This window comes from Mytilus edulis, chromosome 4 (assembly GCF_963676685.1).
Source record: "Mytilus edulis chromosome 4, xbMytEdul2.2, whole genome shotgun sequence".
NCBI classification, from domain to species: Eukaryota; Metazoa; Mollusca; class Bivalvia; order Mytilida; family Mytilidae; genus Mytilus; species Mytilus edulis.
In genome coordinates this window covers 31,644,998-31,660,505 of record NC_092347.1, presented here as the reverse complement: position 1 = coordinate 31,660,505, position 15,508 = coordinate 31,644,998, and positions in this window count along the sequence as shown.

Here is a 15,508-nt window from a genome sequence, read left to right as displayed (position 1 = left end):
CCACCACATGCACACAAGGCAGTGCACGGGAGACCCGATTTTCCACATTAAAAATGACTGCGGCATCCTTTCTTACATCCAAAATGTACAAGCTTCTGAAAAAATGATGATCATAATTAGCCTTCCCTTTTGTGCAAAAAATGATTTTCTTGCTTCATTAATCATGTTAGCTCCATCTGATCTTAAAGTAAAACCCCGATGATTTAGGCTGATCTATCATCATTCTTTGTGTTAAAGTCACATCTTCAAATACCATCAATGTCTCCCACGTAGTCTTTTTTTCCTTTTCAAGTAAAGAGAGAACCGTATCACAACCGGTAAAGGTATGGGTCAGAAATAAGTGTGTATGATCACTCATTGTCTAGTGCATTTGAAAGGTCATTCATAGATATTAATCCAAAGATTTTTGTTTCCCCAAACACAATTTATAGTTTGTCTGCCCTATGTCACGGAATAGCGAAATAATATTGACAGCATCATCAGTGACTGTTAATCATGACTCGTTTAAGTTCGTGTTTCACTGCATCAGACACATGCACCATGATTTTAGTGTCTGTCTCTTTATGTGAACTTGGTGCTTCACTTGAAATACATCACGTGGTGGATAAGATAGAATATCCAGAGCTTTTGCTGCTACAACTACCATAATAAAATACCTTGAAACTGTAATACGAGTGAATGAAGTCTTTGATGCGTATGGTAGTTATAGCAACACATGGTCAGGATATTCTATCTTATCCACCACGTGATGTATTTCAAGTTCATCACCAAGTTCACATTTAGAGGCAGACACTAGAATCCTGGTGCATGTGTCTGATGCAGTAAAACAAGAACTTAAACGAGTCATGATTCAAACAGTCGTTAATGATAATGCTGTCACTAATGTTTCGCTATTCCGTGACATAGAGGTAGACGAACTATGGATTGTGTTTGGGAAGGCAAAAGACTTTGGATTAATATATATCAATGGCCTTTCAAATGCACTAGACAATGAGTGATCTGACACACTTATTGTTATCCATGCCTTTACCTGTTGTGATATGGTTCTCTCTTTGCTTGAAAGGGTAAAAAGACTATGTGGGAGACATTGATTGCATTCGAAGATGTGACTTTAACATAAAGAATGATGATTGATCAGACTAAATCACCGGGGTTTTACTGTAAGATCGCACAAACTTAACAAATGGGTATAACATGGTTAACGAAGCAAGAAATAACTATTTGCGCAAAAGGGAAGGCTTTTTGAGGCTATTCCCTCAACTTGGTCTAGTTTTTTCCAGCATGTAAATCATGCAATATACTAAGGAAGGTGTTTAGGGAGACGAGCTTGGGATTGGCTCTTATGCTACCCACTCCAGGCGTGGACAAAGAGGATAAATTAAAAAAAAACTCTTTTTGAGGCCTCATCATTTTGTCAAAAGCTTGTACATTGTAGATGTAAGAAAGGAAGCCGCGGTCATTTTTAATGTGGAAATCGGTTATCCCGTGCACTGCGATGTGTGCATGTCGTGGTGATCGTTATTTTTGGCCGAAAATTGTAGTAATTTAAATATGTTTTAGTACTATAGTGATTTTATTTTGTTTAGATCAATCTATCAAAAACTCTACTTCGAAGAAATGGAGTGAGGACTCATCTTTGAAATTTACGTCATATTTTTACCGGAAGTGTCAACTTTATATTTAAACATTTACAATATGATAGAATAAGTGGTTTTGAGGATAACTTAAAGCCAAAAGTTTAATGACCAACACAAAAAAAAATCATTTTCTTTACATTTTAAAAAAAGGTGAATATTTGAATAATAAATTGATATTTCTATGTCCGCCATTTTGGATATTACCGGAAGTAAGGGGTTTTAAGACATATATCTTATACATTGTATCCATCAGAAGCACCAAAGAAAGGTTCCTGCACAATGTAATGATAGTAGCAATACGTTAAAACACATTTCAATTACCCTTCCTAAAAAATAAGCTTATTTAAGTACAATACCGCCATGTTGGATTTTAACCGGAAGTAAATTTTTGACGACATCTAATTTGTTAAATATATCCAAAAATAGTACATAACAAAGGTTTGTACCAAATATTATGCTAATAGCATGATAATAACACCTTTTCAAATACCAGCCTTCGATATTAGGCTGATTCAAGTATGACGTCCGCCATTTTGGATTTAACCGGAAGTGGGACATTTTTTTCAAATGCCTCCCTATCTGAAACAAAAAAGTAATAGTTGAGGAAGGTCTATGCCAAATTTCATGCTTGTAGCAGGATATGTGCACAATTCGTCTGAAATATGCTTGTAGCCGCCGGACTACTGGCGTAAATACAAAATTTAATCCTGGTATCTATGATGAGTTTATTTATAGTATATTGGTATGACTCCATATATGAAGAATGTATTGTCAAGTGACCATCTTATTTCGAAATGTTTTTATTCTGAAAATGACAACCACATTTAATATATAAAATATGTTAACATGGTTTCATGTTTCAAAAATCTTGTAAAACAAAATCGATTGAAAAATGTAGAAGAATTTTCGATGAGATAATCGAGTAAAAGATTTCAAGTTATTACAGTTATTAAATGGAAACACTGTTTGACCAAAATCAAAATAGTGATTATGAAATGATAAAACTTCAAAAGCTTGAAAATGAGAATCACACCAATGTGTTTTTGTGTCTTTCAAAACATAAATAATATACAGAATTAATTGCAGGATAAAGACAATAACTGTTTAGTGTCTTTTAAAAATATCAGCTGTATTTGTACTCGGCTCGAAACAGGTGTAATAGTTCGCTAAAAGCTCGCATACACCTTGTTTCCTAGCCTCGTACAAATACAGCTGATATTTAAAGACACTAAACATTGTCTATGTCATATAGAGTCACTGACATGATATCCCTTTTCCTCATGAATATTTAAATAGAAATTGCCGAGATTATAATTAATTATTCATACGACCTATTCAACCTGTTCTTGTTTTCAATGTATAATACAACGACTCAAACTTATTTCTTTTGCAATTTTTATAATAAAAAAACATATTTCACCTTTTAATATGTTTGGTCTGCATACTATAAATCATTATATTTATGCTTATTGTTGATATTTTAGTTCATTCTTAAACAAATTCGTTCACATCGATTGCGAATTTCACCAGGTAAAATTGTACATTTCATCGTGTTGTATATTTCTCCGCCTGCATGATATGAGGCCTTTTTATAAAATGGGGAAGTTTCCCAATATTTAAATCAATGGTGAAATTTACACCTTAAACAACAATTGAAAATGTTTTTTTTTTAGATTGCAGTATAAAGACAATAATAGTGCATTGACTTGAAATATCAACGGGTTTATATGATCCGTTCATCCTATATTGACTCTTAAAATTCAAGAGTCTATCTAAAAATGAGGGTACATTTTACATGGCCTTCCAAATACCGTTGCGATCCCTAACATCACTGAAGAGACATTTATTGTCGAAATCCGGATCTGGTGTACAAAAAAATTTAACACCTTATGTTTGTGGCATAACATCGTGGCCATAAGTTAATTGTTTTCTGTTTAGTATTAAATTTATATTAAGATCCATTTTGTTACATCTTGTGATCAATTTTAATTGGCAATCGCCAATGGCAGTCAACAGGGTTAAAGAACATCAGTTGTTCGACCTGTTAGTCAAATGCGTTTTGTTTAAATATACTTCTTCACTTTTTGGTCTTTTGGAAAATGTTGTTTGTGCTGTATTTAGACCCTTCTACAACGGAATTTGTTTTACATGCACACGTATAAAAATTGCGGTTTTTATCCAACGCAATCATAGATTTGAACGTAGTTTTCAATTTAGACTCGTTTATATTTTTTCGTTTGGGCTTGTATCATATTTTCCCTCCAGAGTCTATCTAAAAATGAGGGTACATTTTTGTATGGCCTTCCAAATACCATTTCGATCCCTAACATCACTGAAGAGACATTTATTGTCGAAATCCGGATCTGGTGTACAAAAAAGTATTAACACCTTATGTTTGTGGCATAACATCGTGGCCATAAGTTAATTGTTTTCTGTTTAGTATTAAGCTTGTTACATCTTGAATGTGATCAATTTTATTTGGCAATCGCCAATGGCAGTCAGCAGGGTTAAAGATCATCAGTTGTTCGACCTGTTAGTCAAAGGCGTTTTGTTTAAATATACTTATTGTTCAATATTGTCTGCCCTCTGTCTCAATCGTATGGATATTAATTTCATTTTTGGTTGCCAGATTTCATTGGAACAACCAATACTGACATGAGATCCGTAAGAAATACTTCCTTATTTTGTGGTATTCGTGATGCTTGAAATTCTTCAGTTTTCTATGTAGTGTTTTGTGACCAAAACAGTGCACATGGGATAGCTTTCCACCGAAAACGTCGTCACAAAACAGTGCACATGGGATAGCTTTCCACCGAAAACGTCGTCACAAAACAGTGCACATTGGATAGCTTTCCACCGAAAACGTCGCTGACTAGCATATTCTGGTCATCTGGCTATAAGATTAACTTTCAAAAAGATCTATTTAAATACATTGAGTAAAATCAAAAAGGAAAGAAACTTCAAGAAGTACTGAAAATTGTTTGTCTTTTAGTTAAATAGGTAGGAGTTTTGCTTCATCATTTTTATAGTACTTTCTAACATTAAAACGTGGCTATTGGTCAATCCACGTTTGTCAATTATTGTGTCGCATAAACACTTAATTTCCATTTAATCGATTAAGATCATGCGGATCATTGAAAAACGAAATGATTAAAATGGACAACTTTCAAGAGTTCACTGGAAAATCAATTTAGTTTAGCAAGTGACAATACTTTGAAATTGACATTTGTCATAAATTCAGGCGGAATATTTGTTTTGTGCCTTATAAATTGCATTTTTCTTTTGATGTATTAATGAAATTATTTGGAAAACCATTGTAAATTTATTGTCTGCAATTTGGTGTTGTACAATGATACATTGATAATAAGATATGCAACTCAACTAGAATCAAAAGGCATTGCAAGGAGGCGAAGTTTATAGCTATGGTACAACATATTCATTTTCATTTTATTTCATTGATTAAGCTCCACCCCATTTTTTTGAAAGATGTTTGCTTGTCAGATATTGATAAAATTGAAAAACGTAAAAGGTCATGAACATTTATTTGTTTTCATTTTATGAAAAAAAGCAATAAATCATTTGTACCACATCTCAAGAAAACTTTTTTTTTGTTTACCTTAAATAGGAATAGTTTGGAAAAAATACTTAAAGTTTCTTCTTTCAGTTTCATTTTTCTGCGCATGCTTGGATGGGAAAGACGTGTTTATATATCAGGTCGAATCTTCAGTAAAGTAATGTGAATAAGCAATTTTGTTTTGAATTATCCAATGACAGGAAAGAATTAGTAAGTCATGCACAAACAAACTGTATAAACTATATAATTTGAGACTTTCAAAAGACATATAATTTGTTAAAACATAATGCACACCTGATACTCAGTCGAGTGGACCGAATGCCAACGTGACCATTGTTCTACAAGAACTATTATTTTATTAATGCCAGCAACTTATTCGATCGTCTGTGTATTTAACTATGCAAAACGGATCCTTAATCCTTGATGCAGAAATCTAATACCACAAACAGTGAATTTAAAAAGCAAAGCTACGTCGCCCATCTTCTCAACCATCCCCCCAAAATCTAGAAACAGATAAAAAGCAAAAAATGTTTGATACAGACTCTGTGGATATATCACACTCTTCATCTGATGAACATTTATTTGAAACTAGCATGAGTAATTCCACAGCGGCACCTGTAGTAAGCATTAGTCAGGAAGACATTGTAAGAATAGCACAAACCGTGAAAGAATTTCTTATTGGTGACTTACATAACCTTATTGATGAAAACAAAAGCCTGTTCTACGCGAGTTAAAAGAGTTAAAAATCAAATATGATGATCTTGACAAAAAAATGGAAAGTTTTCAGGATATTATTACTGTTCATGAAAGTTCTGAAGTCAGCAACAATTTAAAGGCAGAAATAAAATATCTTAAAAATAAATGCGATGACCTAGAGCAGCATAGTAGGAAGTATATGGTCCGTTTTACAGGGGTTCCTTTCTCTTATGGTGAAAACACTGACAACAAAATACTCAAAATCGCAAGCCAAATGCATGTCCAAATGTCGCAGAGTGACATAGTAATAAGTCACCGCACTGGGAAGCAACATTCTGATCGTCCTCGCCCAATCATTATACGTTTAGCCAGTCATGCAGTTAAGGAATCTCTACTGCGTTTGAGCAAATTTAACAAAAAAAAACCCTCAACTTGCTAATATCTCAATCAACCAAGAATTAACAAGACTAAGAAGTAAACTTGCATATTATGCAAGATTTCTGGTACGAAACAAGAAGCTCAAATCAACATGGGTGGTCGACGGCAAAATATATAGTGTAGACAACAAAGAAGACAAACACATAGTACGAAATAATGATGATTTCATTGCAATGTTAAATGAGCTTGAAATTGAACCCCCAACCGAATGGTCCGAACAACCAGATGAAACCACAGGTGCTACTAGAGAACGATTATTAACACATGATGATGGTGCAATGTCTGTCCTTAACGGAGATGTTGGAAACGGTGGACGCTAATAAAATTAACCATGTTCAGATTGACTTTGTCTTAATTTACTTTGTATTTTTGTTGTTTTGTTGGGTTTTTTTATTATGTTATTTGCTACATCATATTTTTGTATTAATCATTCTATATTTACCTTTACATATTGAATTGGAAATGAATGTGTTTATACAATGTGTGTCGATGTGTGGGTGAGCTTATTTTATTTTTGGCAGTAATATGTAGACTGGCGAACGGAGATGCATACAAAAAAATTTCAAATCAAACCAATGATTTCCCCACTTTATAATATTAAGTGATGCAGTGATTCTTTGAGAACGAGTTGAGCGTGCATGTAGAGGTGAACTGGTATTATTATTTTTTTTTCCTTTTGTAAACCCCCCTCCCCCCTCTTCTTTTTTTGAAGGTGTGTGACTAATTGAGACTGTCTTTTCTAAACGATAATCACTTTATGAATTCAGATATAAATGAACAAAGGGTTACTCTTCCTTTGGATACTTCCAATTGAAATTAAAATGTGCATTAATATTTCTCTATCGTGCATTGTGATTTGTGTACAATTTATTTTCCTGTCATGGGTAAAACTCCCAAAGAAAATGCTAAAACTTGTTTATATAATTACATTTTTGTTACTTACTGTTTATTTGCTTCCTTTTTGTTGTCCCGGCGTCGGATGTGTGAATCAGTGTTATACCTATCATTTTCTTACCACTAATATTATTATTATTGTAGTGCTCCCAACATGTGTTCTGTTTTGTAATATATTCGTCTACACTGAATGTAAACAATGGGAAGTGACCTAAATACATATAGGGCACGTGTTGGGCTACACTATGTCAGGTCTACTCGACTGTCTCACTCGATCGATTTACATACCGTTAAATGAGTTAATCTGCTTGCTCAAATTGGCACAAAGGCTCTCACAATATATTTATACTTCGAATTAAAAACAAATTTAAAAACTCAAAGTTGTTCTACATGTTTGCTATCAAGTTTGAATTCGTATTTAAAAAGTACAAGATGGGTTTTAGAAACAAAAAGAGCAACTCCTTTGATGGGTAGATATGAAAATACAATTGACATTTGTTTATCGATTTGTCAGTTATTTTTATATATTTTTCTTATAATTTATACGGCAGGGGATATCGAACTAAATCCGGGGCCAACGTCCGACTCACCAGATAACTGCCTGCATAATGACAGTTCAACTGATATGGGCGTTTTTCAATAAAAACGTATTTTCTTGTCCCAGCCACTTTAAAAAAAATATGTTTGATCTTTGCAAGTAATTTTTTGTGCAGTCAGTACATTGAATTAGATTTAACATGTTTAAGCAAAGAAACAGTTTATTTTTAGAGGGATTGATAAGATATTGACTCCTGAATGGTCCAAAACAACCAAAATGGCATGTCCCTAGACCGTCTGTTCAACATTCATACTCTAAAATATCGTAAAAAAATGAAGAAATAAATGTTATTTTTACTTTACATAAGTTCTTTAATAATTCAAAAGTATGTTCAGAGCCAACATATTTTAATAAACAGCTTTCAATATAGCATTTTTAATTTCAGAAGGTATGTCCCTCACCAAATGTCCACTTCGAAACGAAGTCATTAAAATTTGCCAATAAACAGTTTTATAAAATCAATGTAATTTTTGTTTGCAAGAGATATAAACATTAGGGTCTTACAAAAGAAGTGATGCTTTTATAACGGCAATTAAATTGCTGGTAAGAAAAATTAAGCACATCAAATGGACCAGAGTGATACCGTATTTTTGTTAATGTCCACTACGAAACGGGTCAAATCTCCATCAGTATCTGGTTTTAAAATGATGAAAAAAATATCAGTGTACAGCTTAATAAATGCTTTGATGAATACAATCAGTCTTGTTACTATTGCAATAAAGGGATTGTGGGGAAAAAAATAAAACATGCGAATACGTCCCCTACGAAACGGTCCCCTACGAAGCAAGTTTGGGAGAAAACCGTTTCGTAGTGGACACTACCACTACCATGCAGTCTTTTTAAAATCTTTTTTCAATTATATTCGTGCAAAACAAATAACAAGGGTTAGTTTCATGTAATTTTTATTATGTTTTTATTAACATATAATAGGGTTGATGTCAACTACGAAACTTTTTGTCCACTACGAAACGGTTTTGTCCACTACGAAACGCATCAAAATGTCCACTACATAACATGAGTTGTACCTTTATATGTGAAGTACTGTCTAATCTTAATCGATAAAAATGGTTTTCCAATTCAGAAAAAAATGAGATTTTTCTAGTATTTAAAGTAAACAAACTGGAATGTCTATAGGAAACATTAAAAAATTGCAAAAAAATGTGTGTTTAAAAGAAGTTTCGTTTTTGTCTCCTACGAAACAGTACACAAATTATGAAAATAATATCATTTTAAAGAATATTTAAGGTTGCACTTTTTGTTTACAAACAGGTCTATAATAGAGGTATTCAAAATAACTCTTGAAATAAAATTTTAGACTTAGTCTAGTTGATTTTCCATTATTTTTAGGTCTGAAAGATACGCTTTTATTGAAAAACGCCCATATGTTAGATTTTTATCGTTATAAAGATCTTTTGACTTTTTCATGCCTAAATATACAAAGTCTGCTCCCTAAAAAATCAATAGTTGAAGCTGAGCTGGGGGACAGGGACATAATCTTACTTACCGAAACATGGCTTAAGTCCGATATAGCTGATAGCCAATTAAAATTAGATAATTTTAAAACTCCATATTGAAAGGATCGGAATGGAGACAGAATCGGTGGTGGGGTCTTAGTTTATGTAAAAGATAATATACCAAGTAAACGACGTCATGATCTTGAAATACAAAATCTTGAGTGTCTTTGGATAGAAATTAACGCACAAAAATGTAAATGTCTGTTTGGAGTATTTTACAGACCCCCTGATTCTAATGCGCAATACTGGGATCATATGAATTTGTCCATAGAAAATGCTTTCAATTCGGGTATTGATAAAATAGTAGTAACGGGCGATTTCAACGAAAATTTGTTGAATTATCGAAACACAAAACTTACAAATATTATTTTGCAAAACGGCCTGAATCAAGCAATTGATCAGCCGACATTTTTTTGCGAGACCAGTTCATCTTTACTGGATTTAATTTTAGTAAGCGACCCTGACATACTTTTATATACTGAAGTCGGTGATAATATTTTGGAAGCTAATGTACGATATCACTGTCCTGTGAGTGGCATAATAAACATTCAAAAAACACCAAATAAAGTTTTTAGTAGGAAGATTTGGGACCTATATGATCACGCAGACCTTACTAATTATAAATTTGATCTAAGTGAAGTAAATTGGGATAATATTATTAATAATAATGACGTAAATGTTGCCGCGACAAAAATTACAGAAACTATATTAAAAATAGCTGCAAAACATATACCTTGTAAATTTGTCAAGTTTAGATCTCAAGACCCGCCATGGCTAACTGGTCATAAAAAACTAATTCGGCGCCGAAAAAGACTTCATAAAATGGCAAAAAAGAAAAATACTGCTGATTCTTGGCGACAATTTCGGTATGTTAGGAATCAATGCATAAATTTTATAAAAACAGCTAAACTTGACTTTTTCAACAAACAAATAAATATATTAGAGAATCCAGAAACCAATGTTAAGAATTGGTGGAAGCTTTTAAGAAATTTATCTGGACAGCCTTCGAAAGCGTCAAATTATCCCCCTTTGTTAGTAAATAATGAATATATAGAAGACGATAATGAAAAATCAAACGCATTTAATCTCTTTTTTTGTAAGCAATCTAACGTGGATGATTTTACAGCGTCTTTTCCTAATACCCCCATGTCCGATGATATACCAATTATAAACAATATTATAATAACCGAAGAGGAAGTGTTTGATCACTTGTCTTTGTTAGATGTCACTAAAGCGACGGGCCCTGATGAAATTAGCGGTAGGCTTCTGAAGTATGCTGCTCCAGAGTTAAGTAAGCCCCTGGCTCAGCTTTTCAATAAATCTATACGTGAAGCTGTGTATCCAGAAACCTGGAAATTAGCAAGCGTTATACCAGTTTTCAAAAGTGGTGATAGAGAACTGGTGTCAAACTATAGACCGATATCACTTTTGTCGATCATTGGTAAGAGTATGGAACGTTGTGTTTTTAAACATTTCTTTAACTTTTTAAGAAAACATAATATAATAACAAGTGCCCAGTCAGGTTCCATGCCTGGAGATTCTACAATTAACCAACTCTTACACATAACAGATTTATTTGGCAAAGCTCTTGACGCAGGAAAGGAGATTCGTGTTGTCTTTTTTGATATAAGTCGTGCTTTCGATCGAGTCTGGCATGAAGGTCTAATTTATAAACTTAAAAATATTGGTATAAGAGGAAACCTATTAAAGTGGTTTATGAGCTATTTATCAAATCGAAAACAAAAAGTTGTTATTTCAGGTCAATCCTAGGATACTTTTGGTGCAAATGCTGGCGTCCCTCAAGGATTAATATTAGGCCCCTTACTTTTTTTAGTATATATAAATGACATTGTAAACGACATAGACTGTAATATAAAACTATTTGCTGACGATACTTCCCTTTTCATAGTAGTTGAAGATGAATATGCAGCAGCGAGTAAACCTAATTCTGATATAGAGACTATCAACAATTGGTCAGTCCAATGGCTAGTAAATTTTAATGCAAAAAAGACTGAAGCTATGACAATTTCCAAGAAATCAGTAAAACCTCATCATCCACCTCTTTATATGAATGATGATATGATTTCAGAAGTAGAAAGCCATAAACACCTTGGTTTAATTTTTCATGAGGATGGTTCATGGCATTCTCATGTCAATAAAAATAATTGAAAAGATAACACCTAGATTAAATTTATTTCGTGCCTTGAAATTCAAATTGAAAAGAAAGTATTTACAAACTATATATTTAAGTTTTATCCGACCTTTAGAATCATATTCAAAACAGTGTAGCTGTGGCCATTGATTGACAACCTTAAATGATCCCATTGACTAGGGCAGATTAGGCGAACGTGTGTCTGTAACGACAACTGCTCACTACTTACTTATTATAGAATTTAAACTGTGGGGTCACCAAAGGTTCTTAACGCCTTTAATATTAAAATAGTTCGAAAAATTAATCAGGAATAACTTTATGTTTTGATTTATACTATTGATATAAATCAAAACATCGTGTTATTCCTGGTAAGTTTTTCTAATTTCTTTATTTAGGTGTTGGGAACCTTTTGTGACCCCACAGTTTAAGTGCCTTTAACAAGTACATAGTGAGCAGCGGTTGTTACAGACAAACGTTCACATAATCTGCCCCAGTCAATGGGATAATTTCAGGTTGTCAATCAATGGCCACAGCTACACTGTTTTGAATATGATTCTATTTGAATATACAGATATCATTTGGGACAACATTCCAGACTATTTAAGTGATAAACTAGAAAACATGCAACTTGAAGCGGCTAGGATAGTAACTGGTGGTACTAAGTTATCGTCCATAAATAAATTATACGACGAAACAGGATGGGAGTTACTATCAGAAAGACGTAAAAAACACAAAATTATAAAATTTCATGAAATGATGAAATGTTTCATAACAAAACCCCTGATTATTTAAGCGATATTATCCCTCAACAATTGTTTAATTATATTCATAATTATGACACAAGACGAACGAATGACACGCAACATATAAAGTGTAGAACTGCATTTTACCAGAAATCTTTTCTTCCCTCAGTTATTCAATCCTGGAATGCTGTTCCGGACGATATCAGACTAAGTCCATCTAAGTTTACACTTAAACGTTACCTTAATCAAAATGTAAGTAAAATACCAAATTATTATTTTTATGGAGACAGGAAAGGACAAATACTTCATGCCAGACTTCGGTTGGATTGTAGTAATCTGAACGAACATTTATTTAAGAGAAATCTTGTAGAAAGTAAAAACTGTACCTGTGGTAGAATCGAGAGCAGTAAGCATTTTCTTCTCGAGTGTAATAATTACTCCCTTGTCCGAAAACGTACGATAGGAAAAATTCCGTTCCCATACAATATAGAAACACTTCTATTTGGCTGCAATAACCTCAATCAAGAGGAAAATCTACTCGTGTTTAAACAAGTGCAACAATTTTTGGTAGATTCGAAGCGTTTTGGCTTATAGCTTCCTTCGTGAATGATTCGGATCGTAATCGGGTGAGACAGTCTTGACAAAGTCCTGTAAACACACTCCGCCGCCGGTACATATATATATAGGAAAGATCTGACGAAAAAAAAATCAACTTTTTTATTTGCAGTTATTTCCCTTTATCTTTTTTCTACAGGGAGACGGATTAATATAAGGGAAACCTTGTTTCCGAATCCCTTTGTAATATTGTATCACTGTATTTATATGTGTATGTCATGTACATGATTTTTTGAAATAAAATATGTTTAAAGTAAATAAAGAAATATTTCAGGGGAAAAAATCCAGTTGTTAAAACTAACAGTGCACGTTCACATTTTTTTTGTAATAACATTCAAGCATAATTATAACGATCATACTTGGGGCGCAAATCTGACTTGCGCGAGCTTTCAACTCATTGGATAAAAGAGGTAACGTAATCAATATCTAATAGGAGTTCAAGCTGTCAATCATTATATCTTTATTACAAATTATATATACCATGTGTCTGACTTATTAACATATCTAATCAAACTCATCCTTCAGATACACTGAAACAATCCCCCAACAGCTTCCGATATTTCTGTATCAGTTGTCACAGAATGAAATATTTGCCACTGAACATTTATCAAGTATTAATAAATTGATAACGTTTTTGTATACTTTCAAAATTTGAGGATATCAGTTTCTTGTGTATATATTATATAAAGTCTAAAGCTGTAAGTTTTAAATTGTGAGACAAGACAATGATTTAATTTTCCCGAGTGAGGCAGGAATGTAATACATTTGTACAAACAATGAATATGATTCTCGTTGAAGTAAACATGGGATATAAAAGTGAAAAAAAAACCAATTTAAGACCAATCCTTTGCTGCTTCAGTAGAAAAAGACTATTCGGCCGGAATTTTAGTTGAAATATTAACAAGAGCTGTCAAAAAAAGAGAGAACGTGAAAATCGCCAGTATTGAACTTGACTTCCATTTTGTCATCAGTAAAAATAAATTCACATTCAAAAAGCTTTTGAACGAAACCGCAAGGTGTGAATGTTTTATCACCACTGGCGGATCTAGAAATTTTCACAAGTGGGGGCCCACTTGCTGCCTAAGAGGGGGCCCGTCACGCTTCAGTGATTCCAACCAATTTTTTTCGCAAAAAGGGGGGCCTGCAACCCCCCCCCCCCCCTAAATCCGCCTCTGATCACCTTTATAAAAGACGATACCGGTATGTTTTGGAATCGAACTGTGTAGTACACTGGCGGAAGAGGGTCCAATTTAAAATTTATAATATTTATATTCTATAAGTTGTATTGCTTACGAATAAAAGATTATTATATTATGTAATTTTTTTCTTATTTCAAAAAGAAGATCTATTTAATTTCATGTTGAGCCGGGTGGGGTGTACTTATAAATCAGTTCAGAAATTGACTATGAAATCATGTAAAATTCATTTGGATCCATGTTAACAAACATTGAAAGATTGTCTTAAAAATAAATAGATGGAAGCGTGTTTATATGTTCCAGATCGTATGAGTATTTGGACCGTACGCGTACGGTCTGGCCTTGAAAGGCATAAAACTTTGCTTAGTGCTCGGAGCACAAAAATCATGCTAGAAACATGAAATCCAGCAATTTGATTGGTTGATTTTCGAGTCTGAGTATAAAAATCATGCTCGAAAGTTTTATGACCGTGAGGCCTGGACCGTATGCGTACTTTTTCAAAATACTCATACGTAACGGTCGGACCGTACGCGTACGGTCTGACTTATATTGAGAAGTTGGTCAAGTTTATTATAACAAATGCATATAACAGATCAACATAACTTAACTCTCAAATAAATATAAAATAGTTCAACTTTAATTGAAATAAAAACTTTATACTTTAACTTTTTAAATTAACGCTAATTGTAATTTAAAATCTGTTAATATCTTGTATTAGCATGTCGATCTGTAATACATTAAAATTGAATTATGATCACCGAAATTGAAGATATCAACGTAAACATAATGTGGGAAGACAAATGTTTTAGAATATTTAGCAACTTCACAAAAAAATGAAAATGCAAAGGAACATGCATGAACTGCAAACATGATATGTAAAATATATTACGTAACTTGTGTCACCTTAGGCGAGAGTACAAAAATAGGATTCAGATATACAATTAAACAAATATTTAATTTCACTGAATTTTTCGTTTGTTCATTTTATCTGCATCTTATTGTAATAATAACAATTTGTAAAACTTAAAATAAAGATTGTGATAAATGATTGTATAAATTTAACCCATATAATCCAATAACATGTATAATCATCTCATACTGGACCATACGCGTATAGTTATACGGTCCGACTGTACGCGTATGGTCGGATCATACTGACGAGTATACGTATACGGTCCGGACTGTACGCGTACGGTCCAAATACATGGTCTGGAACATATATATGCATATTTTGTAAATTAAATTATTTCGATTTTATGACGTATTGTTTATTTTTTTTATTGTTACACCGAAGGAAAGCAAACAATCTGACTGAATTATAAACATTGAATAGTATTGATGACAATAAAGAACATTTCACGAACACAAAAAAATCGACAAAAAGAACCATGATATGTTGAAATGTTTTTATTGGTTTGATTTCTGTCCCTGAAGGAAAAAATATAATCAGT